Here is a 25,667-nt window from a genome sequence, read left to right as displayed (position 1 = left end):
TCAGGAAGGTGAATCGAAGAGCACATATATGTTTGCATGGGCCTAAAAATGTGTGTAAGCGCTTAACATTTGAAAACAGCCCAAATGTAAACTTTTTCTGCCAGTGGACAGATGCATTTTCTTTGAATGTGGGTTTTAATGCCATTTCAATGCATACGAATTTCAAGGGCAGAGAGGTTTTAATACTAAAGAAACCACAGAACCACAAAAGAGGCAAAATTAACAAAACGACTAAGGCAAGAACCTATATATATATATATATATATATATATATATATATATATATACACACACACACATATATATATAAACTTTATTAACTCTAGTGCCTTGGCATAGCAAAATACACCCATGAATTAAATAACAGACAATAAAAATACAAAACTAATTAAATAAGAACTCTCCAATTACATTCTAAATTAAGATGAGTGACACAAAGTATTGCATTTTAAAATAAAAATAGTTTCTTTATACATTAATTTTCTTTTATAAGCATTCTCTGAATGAAAACACATAGATACTTTCTCTAAAATCATTGCCTTTAGTGCACTAGGATCTGAGTCATGAAATTGAGCAAAATGACTAGCTATAGGACTTTCAATCTTATTTTGTCTAATGTTTCTCACATGTTCTTGTAATCTCACTTTGAATTTCCTCTTGCTGTTGTCCTCAATATAAAACAAATCACAAGGACACTTGAGAGCATAAATAATGCTCTCAGTTTCACAATTATAAACATCAGAAGGCAAGAAGGAAATTCCATTCATATAATCAAATGTCCTAACAACATACTGGCAGATACAACAATGTCCATAAGTATATGTACCTAAAGCACCAAGAAAAAGAGGAACCATAGAAGAGGGTAGACAAAAATAATTCTTAACTAAAATATCCCTCAAATTTCTTTCCCTTCTATAAGAAATACTCAGAGAAGAATACAGTAAATCAGCCAACTCTCTAAATTTAAACAAAAAAAGCAATAATGTTTAACAAAAGAAACTTCTTCTGAACTAAAAACATTATAAGTATTAATAAAACAAATTCTATGTCTAGCTTGCTCATGTACAACATACCTAATAACATTATTTATAACACATTCATCTTCAACAGCCCTCTTAAACCTAGGGCCACCAAAAGCCTTACAGATGGCATAACCGGTTCATAATCATAACCTCTTACAAAAAATATAGAAACCATCCTCTCTATTTCATCATCCAGGTCTCGATCATTATTACATAATCTGCTAAGATGAATACATTCACTATAAGGGAGAGCATTGAGAACATGGGAGGGGGTGGCAGCTACATCCATCCAAAAATTGGCCCCATCCTCAAATTTCCTATGAATATTAGTAAACAGTTGGTTGTCAAGACTGATAGATATCTATCTACCAAACTGGAGTCCATCAAATGAAAAACAAGATCTATTGACTTGTAAAGAATTATAAAACTGATGAACTATATCATAACCCCCTTTACAAATAAAAACCAAATCATCAATAAAGCGATAATGCTTCACCACATGCTTGTTAAAAAATCACATTGATAAAGACACTCCAGTTCAAACAAACCCATAGTCAAGTTGGCATACATGGAGGCAAAAGATGCCACCATAGAATTACCTCACAACTGATGATACAACAATTAAACATAAAAAATTATTAACTAAACGAAAACGTATCAACTCCAGTATGTAGCTAGACAAAGGAGAATCTTTCAAAAAATATTTAACAGCCTCCAGTCCTATATTATGTCCAATATTAATGTATAAACTTCATACATCCACACTTATAAAATACATATCACTAACCCAAGTAATTACAGAAATTTTATCAAAAAATCACTAGTAGCTTTAATATAAGAAGGCATCCTCATAACATAAGGTAACAAAAATTCATGAAAGAATAAGCCCATGTTAGGCAAAAAGTACCTGCAGGCAGAAACAATAGGTCTGCCTGGAGGATTAAAAGGATGTTTATGAATTTAGGAAGACAATTGAAAACTGCTAACTCACAATCAGAAACTTGAAATTTAACATCCAAATCTGTATGTGTAAAATAACCAAGTCTAAAGCCTTTTTCCAAAAGGGCAATAACATCGGTAATAGCTTTATCATACTCAGATGTATAACCAATTTCATATATTGTATTATCCTGAAGATGTAGCATACACATCTGAAAATATTATTGGTAATTCATAACAATGTTGTTGCCCTTATCCAAAGGCTTGATAACTATATTATTATTTCTGACAGTAGTATTAACTCCTTCCACTCAGTTTTGGACATATTATATACCACATTATGTTTCTTTCTAACAAACGTATCATGAGCAGATTAAATGGCAAAATTTAACATGCTAGCAAATTGCTTAGTTCTCTCATGTTTAAAAGGAGGCATAAACTGATTTTTTGCAAGTACTTCGGACGTATCAAGCTGACAATAAGCATTTATAAAACCTTTGTTCCCCGGATCAGACAAACAAGAATAAAAACTAGCTTCATCACAACTATCTAATGATAAATCTCCTGAACAATTAACAAAATCCCCAGAACATCCCCCTCACATTCAAAACAATATAACAAATGAAGTTTACAAATCAATTTAAAGGCATCACACTTCAACTCATGTATACGGTGTAGGGCCATAGGTACACATTTCAGTCCATAATCTAATTTGTAATTGTATATCAGATAAATGAATACCTGAAATATTATAGACCAGACTACCATATTTTGGCATACTATTACCATTTGGTCCTTTTAAAATATTGTTGTCCATCTCTGCCATGTGAAGTACTGAAGTCAGTTTGAAAACAACCTCTCTTCCAATTAGTAGTGGACTCTCTATCTCCCTGTTGTTCCTTCTGAAATTTCTGTTTAAATTGGATGGCTGTTGTGCTCCTGGTAAATGAGGACATGATCGTTCATTGAATTCCAAATCCACAGATGAACCAGAGATGGCCAACACAAAAGAAACACCTCTCAAAGAATGAGAAGATTTATTGGATACATTTGAAACATCTTGACGACTAGGACGACTCTTTACTTTCCATTGGAAAGGTCTGCCAAATTCATAATCCTTGAGATAGTTTTAACGCTAAGTCTATTTTCATTTTGAGACTGTAGTGGTCTGTTTAGCAAATGTCTGTCTGTGTTTACGATATAAAAATGTAAATAAACGTTCTAAATTACATCCAAATATCTACGATCATTGTAGAAGTAAAGCAGAAAACAATATGCACACTGAGAGGTTTGAACAGTGTTTATGATAACTGGAGAAATAGCCAAGTACTGGGACACTGGAATGGCTGCAGAGGAGGCTGTGTATGGGGGGATGAGGTGGCTGTGTATGGGGGTGCCCCATTCCATTACCCTGTCTAGGGCCCTATTTGACCATGATTCAGCTCTGCTAGTTATGATTCTTTTAATATTACCCTATGACTGCCTATTAGGAATAAAACCTGTCTGATCTTTGTTGAAACTTTTTAATCTATCTACTATAATAGACATGTACATTTTATAATCCATGTTTAATATAGATATATGTCTATACACAGAACAAATAAAAGAGCTATTATTATTTTAGGTGTGGAAGTTATTGCAAATAGTTCCAGGATGGAGGAATGATGGAGTTAGACTGAACTAAATTTATAGTATTAAAGATCAAGTTTATTCCTTTTGTGAAAGTAGTTTATATAGTATATAGTTTAAATATCAGCGATAGCGTTTCTGAGGTGTCCAGACTTTGCTGTGGTAGAGGGAAGTATTTCTGCTTATCAGTGGGAGTGGTAAGCACTGAGCTGCCTATCTGTCACTAGAGGAGTGGTTTCCTGCTCAGGAATTGTGCCTTACTGGCCGTTTGGGGCTGCTTTCTATGACTTTCAATTTTCAACTTTTTGGCTTAAAAACCCATGTTTGGGTGGGTTTGCACATCGTGCAGTGCCACTTAGCTAGGGTTAAATTATTACTGGTGTCAGAAAGTCTGCTCTTCAAAATTTCCCTTAGAACTAGCCAGTTTTTCAGTTTTAGCACTCAAACTTGATCCTTTGAGCTTAGCACCTGCTTAACACTCATTGTAAGCTCTATAAATTGCTACAGCACTCAACTCTTCTTGTTAAGTAAAGAGGAAAACAGCTTTAGTACTTCAATAAATAAGCACCTATCCAGGCATGTCCAAGGGTCAGTTCCCAGTGTTTTCTCCTGTCCATCTGGTGAATCTGGGCATCTTGGGGCAATGTAGCAATTGTCTTATGTACACAGACAACCCTCTCCTCCTACCACCCAACACTACAACCTGTGTGAGGTGCAGTTATAGAGCCAAGCTGGAAGCCAAGCTCTCTCCAGCCAAGACTGGACTAGTCAGTCAAGAAGAGTAAGTTAACACCCACACAGCCCCACACGCAACACATAGTTCCTCAAAATCTACACCACCAAAACCCACACATTGTAACACAAAATACACGCCTACATATGCGGAGGCTCTTAATATAAAATTGCCCAAGCAACAGAGACCTCCGACGCTGAAACTCAAACAACCAACACCCCCCAATACAAGCCAAGCAACACATAGCTCACCATACCAGTGTGCCACTCAACCTGAGCCCCTAAGGCAAAACAACATACTCAACACACTAATCATATGCAACTCTATAGTCAGGCACACTGATGTCCCACTCACCAGGCTAAACAAGGAGAAAATTACAGTCAGCTGCCTGTCAGGTCCCAGGATCCTCCACATATCACACACACACACACACACACACACACTCAGGTCACTCCACATCAAGTACAAATATGACTCTGTCATTGTCCATGTTGGAGTGAATGACCTGATATGTACCTCCATGGACTACATGAAAAGAGACATGGAGGAGCTCTTGGATCTTGTAGCCCAGGCAGGTATGACCCTATCGCTGAGTAGCATCCTGCCATCACCCAGAATGATACCACAGCACAAGGACAATGACTGACTTCAACAATTGGCTAAGCTTCTGGTGTCATTCTAAAGGGATCCAGTATCTGTCTGCCTGGGATGACATGATCGACAGACCACGATGCTTTGCCAGAGATGACCTGCACCTATCACCCGTGGGATTCAGGATACTGGCTAGGGCTCTTGCCACCCCTATAGTGCCTTTTTTAGGCAAGGTTCAAATGACAAAAATACCACAGTAACAGGTATAAGCAAGCAAAATCTGAGGATAATGCTACTCAATGCTAGAAGTCTAAACCTCAAAATGCACTCACTCGAGGAACTCCTTAAAATGGAGAACATCGACATCTGTGCAGTGACAGAGACCTGGTTCAAAGGTCCAGAGAGAACCCCTGTAATACCAGGCTACAATTCATACCACACTTTTCGGCCACCTAACCTGGACCGAAACATTAAAGGTGGAGGCGTGTCCATATTCACCAACGATATCCACATCTCCAGGCTAGTTGCCCAACATAATGCATCTGAAATTCTCCAGGTGCAACTAACACTAGGCAAGACTGCAATCCAAATTATAGCTTGCTACAGATCCTCCACCATGCCCCAAAATTGCCACTCTATTTTTCTTAACATACAAGAAAATATTAAGGTACAAGCAAATACCCTAATACTGGGCAACTTCAACTACCCCACCATTAACTGGGAAAACTACTCATGTTCCAACGCATTTGCTCAACACTTTTTGGAATTCATAAATTTCAATGCCTTGCATCAACTTATCCATACTCCCACCGGGGGCACCAGTATCCTAGACCGGGTCATTACCAACATGGGCGACTGATGTTCCATGCCAGAGGTCAGCTATTCGTTGGTCAGATCCGACCATAAGCTAATCACCCTAGACATCCACATCCCACCCCCACCCCCTATTAAGGTAACCACCGTAAAAAAACTTCTCCAAAGCCAGCTTCATGCTTCTTAAGACAGAAGTGGCAAACTTCACAATACCCACATAGACAGGAAGTAGATGTACGACTGGTGAATCTTACATCAATGCACTGTATGAGCACATACACATATGCATGGACCGTGCCATCCCAAATAGAACCAAGATGCTTTCCTCCAAAAAAAGGAAGCCAATCTGATGGTCCCCTGCCATAAACAAACTCTGCAACAGAAGAAAGAAACTGTTACAAAAAATAGTAAAATCCCATGATTGGAAGAACTCACAGGAAGTAGATGTACGACTGGTGAATCTTACATCAATGCACTGTATGAGCACATACACATATGCATGGACCGTGCCATCCCAAATAGAACCAAGATGCTTTCCTCCAAAAAAAGGAAGCCAATTTGATGGTCCCCTGCCATAAACAAACTCTGCAACAGAAGAAAGAAACTGTTACAAAAAATAGTAAAATCCCATGATTGGAAGAACTCAGTAAGAAGCTGCGATCCCTCATAAAATCCTCTAAAGCTAGTTATGAAAACAAAATTTCCACAGATTCTAAAGACAACCAAAAGGTATTCTATAGCTATGTCAAGAATCTCAATGGCAACACTCAGATCTGCTCTGAGTTACAGCACAGTGACACTAAATATACCGAACCAACTGATATTGCCAATATCCTGGCAGACAGTTTCAGTGCTAATTTCACCCCCCTCTCACCCTCTAAAGAGCCCATCTCTATACTGGAGGAATACCAAGTCCCAATAATCATGGCCACACAGGTATAAAACTGCACTCTCTAAAGCTAAGAATACAGCATCCATGGACCCAGACAACATCCCAGGCTGTGCTCTACATGAACTACAAAATGAACTACCATGTTCAATCATAGCCTCACCTCAGGCTTTGTGCCTACTGAATGGCACACAGCTACAGTAATCCCACTCCATAAGGGGGGATCCACCATGGACCCCAGGAACTACCACCCCCATTAGTCTGATGAGCGTGATCTGCAAGACCATGGAACTTATCATCATGGATCTTATAAACAAAGACATTGGTAACGTTCAAACTCTGGACCCCACCCAGTTTGGGTTCGTGAAAGGTAGATCATGTCTCCTAAACCTGACTGACATCTTTGAAGCAGTCACCAGAGCCATGGACGAGGGTAAGGTGGTTCACACAGCCTATTAAGACCTCGCCAAGAACTTCAACACCATCCCCCACTCTGGAATAATAGACAAACTCACAAAACTGGGCATAAATCCCTCTGTCATGTGCTGGGTTGCCAACTGGCTCACTGTCAGAACCCACACTATGAAAGGAGCCGACTCCAAATCCGGCTCCAGACCACTGACAAGTGGAGTACCACAGGGTTCAGTCCAGGGTCCACTCTTGTTTGGCATCTACTTCTCTGAAGTTCAGGCCAACACTGAGGGTCGATGGCTAACAAAGTTCGCAGATGACTGCAAACTGGGAGCCATTATCGAATCCCCAAATGATATGGACATTCTACAAAAGGGCCTTACTGAGACAGATGCCTGGTGTCAAAGCCATGGCCTCAAGCTCAACACCAAAAAATGCATAATCATCCCCTTTGGGAAAAAATATGTGCCCATGAACTACCACATAGGTGATAGTCCACTTAACACCAAAAGTGTGATAAGAGACCTAGGGACACAGGTGGACAGTAGTCCCTCCTTTAATAACCACATCACCACAGTAGTCAGGAAATCCTTCTATGTGGCCCACCTCATTACAAAAGGTTTCTCATCCAGAAAAAATGAAGTCATTGTTCCTCTCTACTCATCCCTCATTAGACCTATTATAGTACAATGCCCCATTTGGTATGTACCTCACAAGACATTTACAACAACTACAAAGGCTGCAGAAATACCTCACAAAGAGGATCACTGGCCTCAAGCAGTTGCCTTATGCAGATTGTCTCAAAAAACTCCAGCTCTACTCTGTCGCATATCGCCTATTCAGAGGCAATCTCTGCCTAACATACAAAGCCATGTCATACTCAGAACTGCTGGACATGCTACACTTAAAGAAATCCCAATCCCTCCAAGTCACATGCTCCAGGAACCTAAACCTTGTCACCACAATAAACAAAACATGCTGGGAGGATAGTTTCCTGTCCTAGAGACTTCCCATACTCTGGAACAGACCACCCATTCATGTTAAGCAGAGCACCTCATTAGCCCTCTTTAAGAAAAATCTTGACGATGGGATGGGAAATAGGAAATTCACCCAGGGAATAACTTCTGTGGCTCTGCTCAACAGGGGCACAGGAAAATAAATTTTGTGGGTGGCAAAAGCCAGGGAATCTTTATGGCTGGGCTTAATAGGCACTAGGGCCAATAGCCTAGCACCTACCTATGAACCTGTGAAATTATGCCATCTGTTCATGGTACTTCATTTGATTTAAGAGATTTTATTTGTTGATTGAGTTCTAGTAAAGTAATATCTTTTAAAATATCATTATTATCAGAATCTGATATCTTGGGAATATCCAGATTAATTAGTTATTTAAACTATTGTATGTTACCCATAACAAAATTATTTAAAAGATTTAGATTACTGTAATACAGCCCAAAGTCAGAAAGAATTAATTTGTTCAATATCTGATTAGATTTATTATTCTTGGAACCTATGCTGAATGCAAAATTTTTCTTAGCTGTTGAAGACTTATGTATAAGAATGCTTTGATATTGATTATTACTTTTTTCATTCAAGACAATAGAAACGTATTCTCTTATTAAAACCATTCTTAATTTTTTGGATTTTTTCTTGAATTTATGTTAACCTTTTGCCCCTTCATTTTTTTTTTCTGTAATAGAACAGGTTATCATGGACCGCATTAACAAGGACATTGGCAACCTCCAAACACTTGATTCCACAGTTTGGTTTCATCAAGGGCACGTCATGCCTGTTAAATTTGGTTGACTTCTTTGAGACAGTCACCAAAGCCATGGATGAGGGAAGACAGTGCACACCACCTACCTTGAGCTGGGTAAAGGCTTCGATACTATTCCTAACTCAGGTGTAATAGATAAACTCTCTCAACTAGGCATCAATCCATATGTTACCAGATGTCTAGAAAACTGGCTCACTGATAGAACTCACTTAATCAAATTTGGGGAAGCCACCTCAAGCAGTAGACTCATAATGATTGGTATACCCCAGGAACTGGTTTTGGAGACTCTGTTGTTTGGGATATACTTTTCTGAGGTTCAGGCCAAAACCAGTGGGCTATGGCTGACCAAGTTTGCAGATGACTGCAAGCTGGGTGCTGTCATCAATTCCCTTAGCGATATGGACATCCTCCAAGAGGGTTTCACCCAAACAAATGACTGGTGGCAGAAACATGGCCTCAAACTGAATGCCAAAAAATGCATCATCATTCCCTTTGGGAAGAGTGACATCCACACAAATTATAACACTAATAACGAGATCCTAAGCAAGCAATCAGTCGTGAGGGCCTTGGGCACCCAGGTTGATAGCAAACTAATTTTTGATCACCATATTACCTCCATTGTTTGGAAAGCTTTCTATATGGCCCACATTATTAAGAAAAGTATCTCATCCAAGGACAAGGAGATCATAACATACCTGTATTCTTCCCTTATAAGACCCATTATTGAGTACAACACCCCTTTCGGCATGTACATCACAAAGCACATGCAGCAGCTGGATAGACCACAGAGGTTCCTTACAGGGAGAATCCAAAGCCTCAAACATCTGTCCTACACAGATAGGCTAAAAGCCTTCTCCCTCTACTCAGTCTCACACAGACTACTCAGAGGTGACCTCTCTCTGGCATACAAAACAATCTCAGACACCACCTTGATGGGATTGCTGCATATCTGCAAGTCAAGATCCACTCAAGTAACCCACACGTGCAACCTCAACTTGGTCTGTGGCATCAATAGGGCTTGTTAGTGGGACAGATTTGTGTCCCATAGGCTCCCCTTCTGTGGAGTAGACTCCATCTTCACGTCAAGCAGAGTACCTCATTAACCCTTTTTAAGTGCAACCTGGATAACTGGATGGGGATCAGAAAATACACCCCTGGGATTCCACCCGCGTCCCTGCTGGACAGTAGCATCAGGTGCTGACTTATCGGAACATTGGCTAAATTCTTGGCTAGGCTTGTAAGGGCCTAAGGGCCAATAGCCTAGTAACTTCCTATGATCCTATGATCCTATGAACATAACATAATCCTACTGAATAAATAAGCTTTAAAAGAGTCCCAGGTTGTTAATAAGTTTGCTTTTTCTTTCAAATTGGGATCCAAGAAAATATTTATTTCATTTCTAAGATAGAGATTAAAGTCATCAAGTTTTGTAACATACGCAGGATTCCTAGAATTATCACCTATTTTTTTTTTTTACAATTAACTTTCAATTTCATAAAGTGAGCATTGTGGTTTGAAATTGGGCAATGAATTGATGTCATTGCATTCACTGCTGCAGTATTCTTAGCAGATGGGATTCCTTGCCATAGAAGCCCAACATCTGGCCAGTCTACCAAAGCCTACCATTGCTTTAAGGTACACCGAATGACACCAAAATGTTCCTTGCATAGCGTAGGGCATAAAGCTGATGTTCAGGCATACCATCTACATAACTGCTTTGCCGCCAGTCCAGACATTTGTTTTTACAATTGATCTGTGTGTCTACGTCCATTTGTCTTACTTCTGCCAGATGGATGTCTGAGTTGCAAGCCCTTATGGCTTGTCCTCTGTTTTTTGATCTTTCATGAGGACAGGGTGTTCTTGCACACTAATCCTTCTTTTGTGCCTATGCTGGTTAATGAGCTATCTTTTAATCAGTCTATTAATCTCCCTACGTTTTTCCCCTCTTCGCAATCTGACAGTAAGTGAGTGCTGCATACTTTGGATCTGCATAGGCAACTCAAGGTTTATTTGGATAATACTAAGTTTATTAGAAAATCTGATCAGTTGTTTGCTTCTTTGCATCCTAGGTTCTAGCTGTGTCCAAGCAAACTATTTCTACTTGGATTTCTAAGGCTAATTCCTTTTGTTACACTTTTCATGGCAAGAGCCTTCCTTCTTCAGTCACGGCTCATTCTACTAGAGCTGTGGGTTCTTTTGGTACTTTTTTCAAGGCCCTAGATACTAACTCTATTCTTGAGGTAGATACCTGGACTTTTCTACATACCTTTACCAAGCACTTCAAGTCGGATGGTATCTCTAGAGCTAGGGCTGGTTTTGCTAGTGTTATTCTTCATAGCTTTTTAGAGGACTCTTATGCTCCTTCCTCCTCCGAATTTTCATCTTGAGCTTTGGTACTCTCCCATCTGTTATGAATACTACAGCAGTAAATGTAAGGACATAGCACAGTTGTGTAAAATCTTACCATAAAGGTAGATGTCTTTGTCTTCACTGCTGCAGTATTCACTCACCACCCTCCTTCCCACTAGTCCTTTGCCTTGCTGGATGTACAGGTTACCTCTTGGGTTCCTTGAATTGGTATTCCTACTGGGGCAATCAGTTCTGTAGATGGTATGCCTGAACATCACTGTTATGCCCTACACTATGCAAGGAGTATTTGGATGATGTTCATCATACAGTAAAGGAAGGGTAGACTTTGGTAGACTGCCTGGACATCTGGTTTCCATATCAGGGAATCCCATCTGTTTAGAATACTGCAGCAGTGAAGGCAAGGCCATCTACCATAGCCGTAGGATTTTACACAGCTGTACTTTTCCTAAGATAAAATGTTTTATGTTAGTTCTTGAGATGCAAAAATGTTATCGGTCCTAGAATGCATGCCAAAATTGTGGATAAAACTTTATAGGATGAATTTGTGTCAAACAATATTATAAAAAGTATAGTAAGTTTTTCCCCTAAAAAGACAAGCCTTGCTATGGTCACTGCACCAAGTACAGTTACATTTGCAGTTGTATGTTCCTAAAAGAGCAACCAAAGGAGCATTCAAAATAAGTTACTTACTTTTGCTAATATCAGTAGGTGTTGCATATTAACTAGCAGAACCATTTCTTTGAAGTGCTCTTTCAGCAGTGTTTCATTGGTATGTACTGGGTTAATGACCACTGGTGCCTTCATAAGTGGAGCAACCCAATCATATCCCACATTTTTCTGCCTTAGAGGGTACTTAAATGTTGTGTGTGAGATAAGGCATGAATTATAGCCTACCTCTACCCATTAGAGACACAGGTGTTTGACCAGGGTGAATTCCCAATTTCCCATTCACTGGTCCAGCTTGAATACAATAAGGGAAGAGCTCTGGTTCACGTGAATAGAAAGACTATGTAGGCAAAACCAATAGGAAATTTAGATATAGGATCAGAGAGCATCTACTTCATATTAGGAATGGTACTACCACAAACGCACTGGCTACACATGTGACTTTACAAGGAATTGAACATTGCTTTACTTTCATGGTTGTAGAGAGAGTCGATCCCAACAACAGAGGTGGTGATATACAGAACCACACTGAAACCTCTGAAACCAGATGGATCATAAGACTAAGGGCAAATAAAGGGAAGGGCCTTAATGATAGAGTACCTTTAAGACCAGTGCTAAAGAATAGGAAATTATTTAAATGAGATTTATTAAATATCTCTGGGGGTGTTAGATATACAGCTTCATGTTGCATAGATGTATTCTGCACACATAGAAGATTCATCTTTATTTTAGTTTTTTATTCACTGTATATATTATTGCTACACATTTGTGTTTTTTAGTAAGGTTTTAGAAATCAGCTTCATAAAAGCATTGATGCTTAAGTGGTGAGGTAATTAGTTACTTGTTTCATTTCACTCATCTAATTGATTTTAGATTCTGGTTGGATGAACATATATATAAAAATGGGGATGTTTGTCATATGCTTTTATATGGTCTGATGAAGTGGCCATGTTTGTCATGAAAGTGCTTACCTACTACAAATAAAGCCTTTTTGGGATTTACTCTCGGACTGAACTTGTTTTATTTGGATTACTGGATTCATACACTGTGCCATTTTCATCCATTGGTTGCTGTATCCAGTATTATTGTGGATTTATATGACTTTTTGTTTTACTGTGGAATATTCATCCTAGCTGTTCTCTGTTTTAGAGTTTGTTCTGGGTTTATTTCTGGTAGGCACAAATATCTCTATTCGACTATTAACATGATTATACAGGATTTCTGCTATGTTCTCTGGATTTGTAGGGTTTGAGGTTTTATCAGGTTATCTTTCAATAATGAAAGTAAGCCTGAGAATACTTCCTGACTGTTGCAAGTGTTGCCGGTGGTACAGAATTCATTTTGTTGGGGTGAGTGGTGTAGTGATTCCATATTTGTAAGTACCAGGCCTAGAAGTTTTGTATCCCTGGTGGGCATATGAACTATTTGTTTCAGGGTGTTTGTCTTTTCAAAGTCCAGGAATCTCTAGGCTTGCAATTTTTGGGTCATATATAATTCAAAGTTTATATAGGGTTAGTTAAAGAGACCCATGAATATGGTATTAGTTTGAATGATGAGTACCTTCAGTAGGTGTAAGCATGAGCTGTAGATTTTACATGACATAGAAGGTGACTTACAGCTTGCTAGGATATGATATGTGACTTTGCCTATAGTCATTTGGATGTGGAGAAACTCTCGCATGTCATCCTGTTTGACTAATCTAGAGATATAATTGCCATTCATATACATCAAGACACGTCCACCTTTAGTTCTTGCCTGTGCTATAGTTGTCTAAATTTGTGGAAGAAATTCTAGCCTTGCAGTGCCAGGATGGTCTCCACAGCATTAAACCATTCCTCAATAACTGCACAGATGTCTGCATTCTCCAAGATAAGAAGAGTTGGAGGGTGTGGAGTTTCTTGTTTAAACAACTGGCATTTAGCAGTAATGCCCTTAGATTTTGTTGCTATGACATTATCTAATAAAGACACTATGGGGAAGGACAATATTTTAGCCAATATTTGAAAGCCTACAGGGGATAAGTGCAGACCATCTTTTGCAAAGCAACGTGGTCTGTTGGCCATATCCTCCCATGTTGATAAATATACCCCCTTAGAATTACACCAGAAGCTTAGCCAATTATTAAAGTCAGTCATCTTCTGCTCTTATATTGGTTTCATCCTTGGTGAAGGTAGAATGCTGCTCAGTGCTAGGCTCATACCACTCTTAAACACATAGTTCGGGAGTTCCATGTCTCTGTTTTATATAGTCTAGAGAGGTATGCCTTTGGCCATTTACACTCATATGGACTAAAACTTAGGCATACCAGAACTCGTGGTCCAGTGACCTGAGTGATCACATGACATAGTGGATTAGGGTCCTGAAAGGCAAGTGGCCTTGATTTTTCCTCTTGTTCAGTCTGGTGATTGGGGCATATGTATGTCTCACAATGGGTTCTCCTATCACTGGAGTACTGGGTAGTGTGCTAGCTTGCCTTATGGGCTTTATAGTTCAGTCTCCATGCGGTGTGGCTGTATCTGTAGTGTTGAGATAAAATCTCAAACATGTGGTGTAGTTCCTGTGTTGTCCATTGCCTTACTTGGATAGAAGGAAGTTTCTTTGCTCACCAGTGGGAGTGGGGAGCCTTGAGCAGCCTATCTGTCCCTGAAGGAGTGACCTCAGCACAAGAGCTTGTAGTAATTGGTCATTTTGGACCATTTCCAGCTCTTTTGAAGTTCCCTGTTTAAAATCCGCGTTTGCACGTCTTTGCACGATTGTGCGCATAGCGCAGCGCCAGTTAAACAGGCTTAAACTATTCCTGGCTCCGCCAAGTCTGCACTTCAATTTTTCCCTTAAGAAAGCTCTACTTTCAACAAAATCTGTCTATTCGCTTTATCATAAGCCTAGCACTTGCTCCTAAAACCTTTCTTTTAAGTGAAGCACCCTTAAACTAACAGAAGCACTACATCCACTTGCAACCCATGCTAATACCCACTTCCCTTCAAAGTCCTCTCTCTGACCCAGTTACACATCACCCCCTTATACTATTCTGGCATGTCGAGTGGTATATTACTGATGTCCTCTCCAGTACAGCTGGTTAATCTGGGAATCCTGAGACAATGTTACTATTGTCTCATGTACACAGACAACCCTCTCCTCCTCCCAACAAACACATGTGAGAGATGCAACTATATAGTCAAACTGGAGGCTGAACTCTCTCAACACAGGACTAGCAAGACCAGACAGGAGGAGAAGGTAACCACGCACACAACAAACCCAGTCTCACATAAACCAACCACAACTGCAAACAAAACACATAGTAACACAAAGACATACTCGGAGGCTCTAATAAAAAACTTACCGAAACAACAGATGCTCCCAAAGCAGACATCCAAGAAAACACCACCTCAAAACTCTGCACAAGCAACACATAGTACACAAAGTCAGTGTGCCAAACAATCACAGCCCTTAAGGCGAAACACCATGCCTGATACACTAGTAATAGGTGACTCTATAGTCAGACACACTGATGTCCCGCTTACCAGGCTGAACAAAGAGAGGGTAACGGTGAGATGCCTGTTGGGAGCTGGGATCCGCCACATAACACAAGCACTCAGGTCACTCCAAAGCAAGTACAAATATGACTCTGTCATTGTCCATGCCGGCGTGAATGACCTGAGACGTACCTCCTTGGACTACATGAAAAGAGACATAGAGGAGCTCTCTGATTATGTAGCCCACACTGGTATGACCCTGACCCTGAGCAGCATCTTGCCTTCACCAAGAATGATGCCACAATACAAAGACAAGATGATCAGCATTAATAATTGGCTCAATTACTGGTGTCATTCTAGGGGGATCCAATGTCTGTCTGCTTGGGATGACATGCTGGACAAGCCACGCTGCTTCGCAAGGGACGGCTTGCACCTGTCACCACTGGGCTTCCGTATATTGGCAAAGGCTCTTGCCACCCCCATAGTGCCTTTTTTAGGCAAGGCTCAAAAGACAAACCCACCACCTTAGAAAACAATAAAGGGAAAAAACTAAGGGTAATGCTGCTCAACGCCAGAAGTCTAAATCTCAAGATGCAGGCTCTCGAAGCACTCCTCAATATGGAGAGCATCGATGTCTGTGCAGTAACTGAAACCTGGTTCAAGGCTCCTGAGAGCACCCCAGCCCTACCAGGTTATACCTCGTATCATGCATTTCGTTCCCAAAACCTGGGCTGAACCACAAAAAGGAGGGGGAGTGTCCATATTCATTAAAGACACCCACACCTCCAGGTTAGTGGCAATGCACGAAGCATCGGAGACTATCCATGTGCAACTAACCGTAGGCAAAACTGCTATACAACTTGTAGCATGCTACAGACCACCCTCGCAATCTCAGGAACTCCATTAAGCCTTCCTGAAGACACTGGAGGATATGAATGTCTCACCAAATACCATCATATTGGGAGACTTCAACTACCCAAACATAGACTGGGTGCATTACTCAAGCCCCAACACCCTAGCCCAAAGGTTCCTGGAATTCATCAACTCAAATGCGATGGAACAACTAGTCACCTCCTCCACAAGGGGAAATAATATACTTGACCTGATCATCACAAACATGGGGACAAAATGCTCAACACCGGAAGTATACCCCTCACTAGTGAGATCAGACCATAAACTAATAACCCTAGATATTCATATCCCACCTCCACCCCCAGCACAAACGACCACAGTGAGAAACTTCTCAAAAGCTGACTTTACACTCCTTAGGACTGAAATGGTATCCTTCAAGCCCCCTGGGCCAGTGGAAACCACATCCCACACTGCTGAATCCTTCACAAATGCTTTCTACGGGCCTCTCCAAGAATGCATGGATCATGCAATCCCAAATAAAACCAAGACCCTTTCCACCAAAGGCAGGCATCCTATCTGGTGGACCCCAGCCATAAACAAACTTTATAACAAGAGAAGGAAGCTATTGCAAGACAGAGCAAAATCCCATAAAGGGAAGGCATCCCTGATCAGCACTAGCAAAAAACTACGTTCGCTAATAAAATCATCAAAGGCCAACTTCAAGAGAAAAATCGCTAAGGACACTAAAGATAATCACAAGGCCTTCTTCAGTTATGTTAGAAACCTGGGTGGAAACCCTCAGATATGTGCAGAGTTAGTTCATAATGGCAAAAAATACACTGAACCCACAGATATTGCCAACATACTGGCAGACAGGTTCAGTGCAAATTTCTCCCCTCCCTCTCCCCCAAAAGACGAAATAAATATCTCAGCTGAATGCAAACTCCCTGAAATCTCAGATGTCCAGGTGAGAGCTGCCCTCAGCAAAGCTAAAAATACAGCATCCATGGGACCTGACAGTGTCCCAGGTTGCATGCTATGTGAACTCCTAGAGGAGCTAAACCCGCACATAAGAATGCTGTTTAATCTTAGCCTTGCTACAGGATACGTCCCTGAACACTGGCATACAGCTACAGTGGTCCCACTCCACAAAGGTGGCACCTCTACAGACCCTAGAAACTACCGCCCCATAAGCTTGACCAGCCTGGTCTGCAAAGCTATGGAAAGGATCATTATGGAACTCATAAACAAAGACATCGGGGACCTACAGACAATTGACCCTACCCAGTTCAGCTTTGTAAAAGGCAGATCCTGTATTTTAAACCTGGTGGACTTTTTTGAAACAGTCACTAGAGCCATCGATGAAGGCAAAGCAGTTCATACAGCCTACCTGGATCTGGCTAAAGCATTCGACACAATACCCCACTCAGGCATCATAGACAAGCTCAACAGCGTAAATGTAAACCCGTTTGTCACGAGATGGGTTGCAAACTGGCTAAAGGACAGAACCCACAAAGTCAGAATAGCTGGAGCTATGTCAGACTCTAATCCAGTCACAAGTGGAGTCCCACAGGGCTCTGTCTTGGGACCCCTCTTGTTCGGCATGTATTTCTCTGATGTGCAGGCAAACATAGGGGGGTTGTGGCTGACAAAGTTCGCAGATGACTGCAAACTAGGCACCATAGTCGACACACCAGCTGACACATGTATCCTCCAGAAGGGCCTCACAGAAACAGATGACTGGTGCCAGAGTCATGGCCTTAAACTAAATGCCAAAAAATGTATAGTCATCCCCTTTGGAAAAAGCAAAGTACCCACAAATTACCACATAGGTTGTAATCCATTAAGTACGGAAAAAGTAATCAGAGACCTGGGGACCCAAGTTGACAGTGACCTCTCATTTGACACCCGCGTCGCCAAAGTGGTTAGAAAGACCTTCTACCTTGCACACCTTATCATGAAGGGATTCACATCCAGATCAAAGGATGTCATTGTACCCTTATATTCCTCCCTTATCAGGCCTATGATTGAGTACAATGCCCCATTTGGTATGTACCTCACCCGGCACCTGTAGCAGCTGGAGAGATCCCAAAAGTACCTTACCAAGAGGATCAAGGGTCTCCAGCATATGTCATATGCTGCCAGACTGAAAAAGCTCCAGCTCTATTCAGTAGCATACCACCTGCTCAGAGGTGATCTGTGCCTTACGTACAAGGCCATGTCCAATTCAGAATTAATGGACATGCTCCACCGCAAAAAATCCAAATCCATCAGAGCCACGAGAGCTAAAGATCTAAACCTCAGCACAAATATAAATAGGACATGCTGGAGGGACAGATTCATAACCCAGAGGCTTCTTGCACTCTGGAACAGGATACCTGTCCATGTTAGGCAGTGCCCCTCACTGACTCTCTTCAAGGAAATCTGGACGAATGGATGGGTGATCGTAGGTTTACCCCGGGGGTCATCTCTGTGTCATTGCTAGATAGAGGCACAGTAAACTAAATTTAATTTAAATTGTACACTTTTGTATCATTACATGGGGTGGCGAAAGCCACATACACTTTGGCTAGGCTTATAAATGCCCTAGGGCAGATAGCCTAGTACTATACTAAGAAACTATGAAACTATGAGTGTTGCAGCATTGGAGTACATTTGGGTTTGCTGGCGAAAATTGTTTTAGGTAGAATGTTTTTAAGGTCTTTGTGGTTTAGGAAGATTACATTTAAGTGCCTCAGGATATGTTGGTATAGGGATCAGGTGCATGCTATGTATGGTGCATGTTGTGTTTGTTACTGACAACAGGGTTGTTTTCACAACAAGTACATGAGAGTTTTGCCTCTAGTGAAATTGTATAAATATTTATTTATTTTTTATTTTACATTTGTTAACCGGGCTAGTCTAGCTGGACATATTTCCATTTTCAATAGAGGCCCGGGGAGAAAAGCTCCAGCAAAATAGAAAATTAAAAATGTTGTTACATGGTAAATGAAAGGATTTAAAAAAAGTACAAGTAATAATAACATACTGAAGATATTTACACTTGAAAAAGCGACAATAAAAAATGTAGCACAGTAAGATTCATAAGGAATTTTTCACATCAAAGTAGAAAGATTTCAGCAGTATGTTGATTACAGTTCAAGCAGTAACAGCCTTGCTTGCATGAATTAGCTTTAAAATGTTAGTAAGTTTATTTGGAAGAGGAAGTATCAGTAGTGAAAGTGGGTGGTTAGTCGGGGTTGCTATAAGGGCATAACCAGTGCGTTTTGAGGTGTTTTTTGAGTTTTGTTTAAAGAGAGGCAAGGAAGAGAGTAGAGTTAGTTCATTGGGTAGCTGCTTCCAGTTTTTTTCCACTGTGTTAGTAAACAGAGAGTCACCAGCCATGTTGTTAGACTAGGTTATATTAGCGAGGAGTTTGCTAGAAGAATGTAGGGAATTCAGATTTTTATAGGGGATTAAGAGATTGGAGAGTATAGGGGTGGTGTTGGGTTAGTAAAATATCTTGTGGGCAATGGTGAGTTTGGAGATTATCAGATAGTTTTGGAATTCACACCAGTCTAGCTGCCAAAGATTCAGACAGTGGTGGGTTCTAAAGGGATTGCCAGTGGCAAATCTGGCAATGTTATTGTAGGAAGTTGCTAGTTTGTTAAGATTATTTTTCTTTAGGTTAGTATATATAGGCGAGGCGTACAGAAGAGTTGAGATTAGGTGGGAGTGAGCAATCTTGGTTCTGGCTGTTGGGGTTAGGAAAGGTTTTATTCTATATAAGGAGCCTATTTTTCTGTTGACAGTTTTAATGGTGTTATTTATATGGTAATCAAATGTAAGGTTATTGTCAATGGTAATTCCTAACAGTTTAGTGGTAGAGTCTGGGAATATAATAGTGTCATTATTGGAAGTGACTGAGAAATCTATGGGGGAGGACTTAGTGGGAGTAAAGAGAAGGAACTTTTTTTTGGCATTAAGAAGGAGGCAGCATTTTGTAAACCATGTTTCTACAATGTTAAAAACCTTTTGAGTAAGAGAATGCAGTTCTGATGGAGAGTATGCTGAGCATACTAGTGTAGAATCATCTGCATATTGAATGCAGGTGGCTTGAGGAATTGCTACATGGAGGTCATTGATAAATAATGAGAAAAGAAGTGGTCCAAGAATAGAGCCCTGAGGGACTCCGAGGGTGACTGGCAGAAAGGATGAAATTTGATTTTCCCAGAGAACTGCCTGTTGCCTGTTGTTAAGGTAGGATCTGAACCATTTAACAGCCTGAGAGTCAAAGGAAATGGATTCAAGAATATTGATTAGAAGGGTGTGGTTTACCATGTCGAAAGCTTTTGAGAGGTCAATAAAGAGTGCAGATGAGAGGATGTTTTTGTTGCGGTTTCTATTGATGGTATCTGTAAAGGATAAAAGGGCAGTTGTGGTACTGTGTGATGGCCTAAAGGCATGTTGGCAGTTCGCTATTATGTTATGTTGAGATAAATGATGTAAAAGTTGTTGCTGAATGCATTTTTCCATAATTTTTGCTAAGGGTGATAAGAGAGCTATTGGCCGATAGTTAGAGTAGTCATTTGAGTTCCCACCTTTGTGCAGGGGGATAATGTGGGAGATTTTCCAAATGTCTGGAATGGTTCCCTCCTTAATTGTCCTATTTATAAGGATGGATATAGGGTAGGCAATTACTTTGGCTGCTTTTTGGAGATATTGTGACAGTAGCTGGTCAGCAAGGAGTACAAGGCTTGAGTTTTTGGATGAATTTATAGATGAGAGTAGTAGAAATGGGTTGCAGTTTGAATGTATGTAGAGTGCCTGGTATGGTGGTGGGAAGGCTTGAGTTGTCTGGGATTAGTTGACTAGCTAGTGATTGTATGGTCTCAGTGAAGAAAGAATTGAAGGTATTGGCATTTTGATGGGGGTATTTGGATCGGCATCAAGTGGGGTGGGTGTTTGAGAGTGCCCTGAGGAAAGGAGTTTATTGATACTAGACCAGAACTTCTGGGGATTATTTTGGTGAGTTTGCTGCAGTTTACAGTAGTAGTTCTTTTTAAAGTATTGCCTTTTTTCTACTATTTCTCAGCTGCCTAAAATTTAGTTGATCAAAGAAATTTCTGTTAGCACTCCACTTAGCCCAAGCTTTGCTCCTAAGCAAAATTTGATGTCTGGTTTCTTTAGAAAGCCATGGGGCTGGGTTAGACTTCATTCTGATGGACCGTTTAGGTGCATGGCTATCCAGGATAGATAAGAATTTAGAGTTAAGATACTTCACAGCCTCTTCAAGTGGTAGGGTTTTTAAAGGGTTCCAGTCACAGGCACTAAGTTAATTTTGAAATAATTCTGAGTTAAAGTATTTGGTAGAGCGTGCTATCCTAAAGGAGGGGAGGTTGGGAAGATCATTTTTTCTCTTATGATGTAGGTGAAAATATGATCACTTACATCATCTGGCAGCGTTCCTACCTTGTAAGATTGTTTCTGTCTATTTATAAGTATCCAGTATAAAGTGCTCTCTTTTTTATTTGGTTTGTTAATTCTGGTTGTGGAGGTGATAGTTTGGCTAAAGCCATGGAGGTTAATATGAGAGGTAGGATTTTCAGCGCCAACACATTTCCAGTCAGTATTAAAGTCACTTAGTATTATTGTTTCTTGGGGGTAAGTTGTAGACACACAGCTTAGTATAGCCTCTATTGTAGTGATATTATTTCCAGGTGGTAGGTAAATACAGATAATGTATAAAGTTTTGTTTGGGTTGATTTGAAGTTTGGTGATGATGACTTCTGCGTTACTATCCTGGGTTGGATTATATGGTAAGGTGGAGATATGAAGTCCATCTTTGAATATAACTGCTACTCCACCCCCTTTGCTTTTTGTTCAATCTTGTCTCACTATATTATAACCTTGGGGAATGATTTCATTATCTTTAGTCTCTGGTTTCAACCAAGTTTCAGTGAGGCAGAAGATGTCAAAGGAGTGAATATCTAGAAGGGCATGGAGGTGGGCTACTTTATTATTAATGCTTTGGATATTTAGATGTCCTATTAGGAAAGAGTTATTGAGTTTGGGGTGGGTTGTTAGAGTAATGGGGTTGGTAAGGCCAGGGTTGGGGTGGATGTCACCATCTTTTAAGGAGGGATTATTTAGTTTTATTACTGAATTATACTAAGGTTAGTTTGAATTTTCACTTTCTTTATTGTGGGTTTATTGTGTTTAATGTGGGAGAGTCTATGGTATTTAGGTAGTAGGTAGCTGGGAATGGAAGTTATATTAGTATGACTATTAGAGGGTATATGAGTACGAATTGCTGTTTGTTTTAGAGAGTGGTTAAAATGGTAACAGTACAGTTTTTCAAAGGAGGTGAGAAGGCAGGTAGAGATGAGGACAGTTGATAGTATAACTACAAGTGTTAGCTTGGTTAGATTAGCCAGAGGCATCTTGTTGAGATTATAAAAAAGAGGAGTAAGGAGTTGGGATTGAAAAATAGGAGAAAAGAAGACAAAAGGATGAGGAAAGTGTAGAGAGGAGGGCACTAATACATATTAGTAAAGAGTAAAGAGTAAAGGGATATGGTAAGGTACTCTAATGTGTGGATGTGAATGATTGTTAGAAGGTAAAGCCATGGCTAAAGTTTATGGGATGAAGTGATGTATGGGATTGGTTGGAAGAGAGAGAGGGCATGGTTAGGGAAGTATAAGTGTAGGACCTCTGGGGGTGGGTAGGAATTGGGGGTAGGGTAGGGGAGTGGAGTGAGCCCGTAGGGCGAATGGAGCGGGTCAGAGCTGAGAGAGGCTGAGAGGCAATCGGTTATGCAGAGAGACTGTGTTCTACAGGCTTAGGATAGATAAGAGACACTTTCTGTTGCTACTTATCAGAAAATGGTGAACATAGGTATAGCTGTGTAGGGGGAAAGGTATAAGTAAAGAGTTCTATAGCAGAGAGAAAGGTATTTTTAAATAGTTCTACGGCAGGAAAAGTAAGTTTAAACAGAGAGTTAATTAAGGGGGCCAGTGACTGGAGTAGTAATTGACAAAAAAGCTGTCTAGTTTCTAAAACTCTCAGACTTAACCAGGATGATTCCCTTTACAACTTTTCATGGGTTGGGGGGTAATTACTCGAGTAAAAAGTACAAGCAGGGATAGCAGAGAAAGGCTGGTCTACAGATCTAGTGGATTTCTACTTCCAGTAAGAAACAATTTTCCATGCCTTGAGGTCTGCTGCCCTCTAGTGGTAGATGTAGGGAAAACACTAAATCCACTAAGATCAGAGGTGGGGGGGGGAGTAAGATAGTAAAGAGATGGTCAGAGGGGTAGGCCCGCGGGTGTGCTGGCCCTTACAAATTAATTTAAGTTTAATGCACTCACAATTAATTTGAAATTAAAGCACTCACAAGTTTATAGTTAAATCCTAAAGATACTGTAGGATATCACCTACACTGTGAGACTGAACGCAGAGAGTCTAGATAGTTCCTGTAGGGCTTCTAGGTTAGGTTTCCCTTCTGTTCAGTTTGGATTTCATTAGCCTTACAGGGTTGCTGATACAGGGACAGGCTGTGTCTCAGCACAGGGCTTGTTAGCTGAAAATGAGACAGAAAGATGTTAATTATGTTAGGCAACTAGGTTAAGGACTATGCAGGAGTGGAAGGTAAAATGAAGGAGGAGGAGTGCAAGTCAGTAGTTGAGTGGAGTGTAAGATACAGTAAAGTATTCGCACAGGTATTCAGCTTATAGAGTCCTATACATTTAAATGTGTGGCTCTGAAAATAAATACATATATATCTACTTCAGTAAAAATCATGTAATTTCTAATTACTATACAGAATTAACTAAAGAAGAAAAACTGAACCGAGTAGTTTAACCGTTGGAAAAAAAAAGGAATGAACCAAGTGGTTTAACAGTTAGTACAACCCTTCACAGTCATGTAGTATTGTAATATACAGTATAGCAATTCATGTTGACTACAGAACAAACAGCCCAGTAATAACTTCTCCAGTAACAATTAGCTAGCAAGAGTGCAGCGCTCAGTGCCTGAGCACAAAATTAAATAGGCTGAAGCAATTAGTAAATTAAACCCCTCCTGAACCCAAGTGGAGTGGCTACAAAGGAGGAAAACCCCTTTAGGATGTTTGTGACGTGTTGCCATGCTATCCGTATACCAGAGCCCAAGAGAGGAGCAAGACTGGTTTGGACCATAGCAAGTAGCGCTATGGTTGAAAGACTATTATTTGCTAACTGGACAAACCTGCAAGAAACTCACAGTGGGCTGTGAAAAAATTATGAATTAGAAACCTCCCTGGATAATGGGTAGTGTAGCTGCCAGGGAGAATTAAACCCTCTATGACTAATTAGCATAAGCAAGCTATCCGAATACCACAGCACAACATAAGGGGTCAGCAGGTTAGATCACAGACAGCATGTTGTAAATTAAAGAACCTCAATGGATAGCGGTAACTGCAGCCACCAGGAGAAAACCCCTCTATGTCTTATTAGCATGCGTATTGAGCTATCCGAGTACCAGAGCACAATATGAGGGGACGTCTGATTAGATCACAGTAAGGAGGGCTGTGGATTAGGGTCGACAATTACATTGGCTGTTCAAACCCATGTGTAGCTTCTCAGTATTAGCTATGGCTCCGGTACTACAGAGAATAGAGAGGATACCCACAACGTATAGCTATGGACTGGAGTTGATAAAAAAAGAAAAATAAGCCGTTCAAACCTTCGTGTAACTCTTAGTATTAAAATGCAGTTCCAGTAGTACAGAGAGTACAGAGAATACCCACAACGCAGATGAGATGCCACGCGGGGAACACGCCAAACCAATGTAGCAATAGTAACAAGGTTATCACAGATTTAATACCATAGAGCCTATTCAGCTATCTAAAATGTTTACAAAGCAGAATCAAATGCTGGTAGTTTGTACAAGTCAGCTATCAGAAACAATGACAAAGCACATCAATTGTCTGTAATATACTCATAAAGTTTCAACTTACATAGAGCTGAATTGGCTGTCTTAAACAATTTCGAAGCATATCAAATGTACAAATTACTACACAGCATAACTTTAAAGAAGATCAAATGTACAAATTCCTAGACAGCATACACAAAGAAAATGCACTTACGGACCGCACACCACCCAAAGAGAGAGGGGCTGTTAGCTGGTGCAATGGGATTTAAAAATGGCACCTAAAGGCTTAACCTATATTTATAGGTTTAGCTAAGCTGATAGGGAGGGGAGGGGGTGGGCGGGCTAGAAAGTACCTAGACAAAGTGAGGGGGCAGGGGAAAAAACAGGCTGCTTACAGGGGAAAGGTGCAATACTAGCAGGAGGTGAGAGTGGACAGAGCAAGAAGGAGTTATGTAGTAGCTGAGAGAGGCTGAGAGGCAATCAGTTATGCAGAGAGACTGTGTTCTGCAGGCTTAGGGTAGGTAAGAGACACTTATTTTGTTGCTACTTATCAGAAAATGGAGAACATAGGCATAGCTGTGTAGAGGAGAAAGGTATGAGTAAAGAGTTC

This window comes from Protopterus annectens, chromosome 10.part0 (genome assembly GCF_019279795.1).
Source record: "Protopterus annectens isolate FY-2018-M chromosome 10.part0, PAN1.0, whole genome shotgun sequence".
Lineage (NCBI taxonomy): Eukaryota > Metazoa > Chordata > Ceratodontiformes > Protopteridae > Protopterus > Protopterus annectens.
This window is presented reverse-complemented; position numbering follows the sequence as displayed.